Source organism: Pediculus humanus, genomic scaffold (genome assembly GCF_000006295.1).
Source record: "Pediculus humanus corporis 1103172108318 genomic scaffold, whole genome shotgun sequence".
NCBI classification, from domain to species: domain Eukaryota; kingdom Metazoa; phylum Arthropoda; class Insecta; order Psocodea; family Pediculidae; genus Pediculus; species Pediculus humanus.
In genome coordinates this window covers 2,662,374-2,663,908 of record NW_002987887.1, presented here as the reverse complement: position 1 = coordinate 2,663,908, position 1,535 = coordinate 2,662,374, and positions in this window count along the sequence as shown.

Genomic DNA, 1,535 nt, shown 5'->3' with positions numbered 1-1,535 from the left:
AGAGAGAGAGAGAGAGAGAGAGAGGGGGTAAAGGAGAGAGAAAGTGAGAGAGAGGGGGGGTAAAGGAGAGTGAAAGAGAGAGAGAGAGAATGAAAGGAGAGATAGAGACAGAGAGAGAAAGTGAGAGAGAGAGAGAGGGGGTAAAGGAGAGAGAAAGTGAGAGAGAGGGGGGGTAAAGGAGAGAGAAAGTGAGAGAGAGGGGGGGGGTAAAGGAGAGTGAAAGAGAGAGAGAGAAAGTGAGAGAGAGAGAGAGAGAGGAAAAACGGAAATTAGTTCGAAAAAAATTTTTAAACGAACAAAACTAATAAAATCGAAGGCAAATATAAGAAAGAAAAAAAAACAGTAAAAAAAAAAAAAAATGAAATAAAATAAAAAAGAAAAGAAAAAAAGAAGAAAAAAATTTTTTTTTCTTCAAAAGTTGTTTTTTTATAAATGTCGTGTCATTAGAATAATAATTTTTCTTTTTACTTTTTCTTTTTTCCTAAGTCATGTAAATAGTTTTTTTCCACTTTTTTGACTAGTTTAAATTTTTTATTTTTATTTTTATTTTTTTATTTTCCTTTATGCGATTTAAAAAATTATTATTATTATTATTATTATTTTGTTTTTCTTCATGAAATTTTTTTTATTTCCAGTTCTAATGTTTATAATTTTAACTTTTTTCCTTTTAGAATTTTTCAAATCTACGAATTTCTTTTTTTATCTTTCTCGGTGAATTTATAACCTTTTTCCTTTTTTCCTTTTTTTTTCCATTTTAAATGGTTTTTTTTTCTTTTTTTTCTTTACTTTAAAATTTTTCTTGACTGTGAAGAAAAAAAATTCGATCCGCGACATTTATTTTTCTACAAAAAAAAAGAAAAAAAAAAAATTATTTTACGCTCGCAATCAAGATAAAAATGAAAAAGAAAATTTTCTTTCTTTCTCTTTTCTTTTTTACCTTCTTTCAATAAATGACGTAATAGCCGCCATTAAATAAGTTTTTCTTTTGTGTTCCAGTGTTAAAAATCCAGTACAAAAAAAATTGTTTGTTTTATAACGTATGAATGCAAAATATATATTGTTTGTTTGTTTGTTTGTTTGTTTGTTTGTTAAGTTTTTCATTCTTTTTTTTTTCTTTCGCTTGAAGGTGTTTAATCTTTTGCAGGAGTTGAGTAAAACTTTTCATTTAAAAAAAAAATTTTCCAGTTATTTTCTTTCTTAGGTTTCGGGCAATCTTCCAACGCGGTTGTTTTAATTATTATTATTATTATTATTATTATTATTATTATTATTATTATTTTAAAAAAAATAAATAATCGAATTTTAGCGTTAAAAATTTAATTCGTAGATATTTATATGCCACAAGCAGAAAAGAAAATTTTTTAAAAATTTTATTTATAATTTTTTATGGTGATAATAATGATAATAATTGTTGTTGTTTTCGTTTTGGTCGATTAATTAAAATAAATTTAAATGATCGTCTGCTAAAATTGATTTTACCTGGGTGAGGGGGGGGATCAATCATCGATAAAAAAAAAATTCGGTTGGGATGGGAT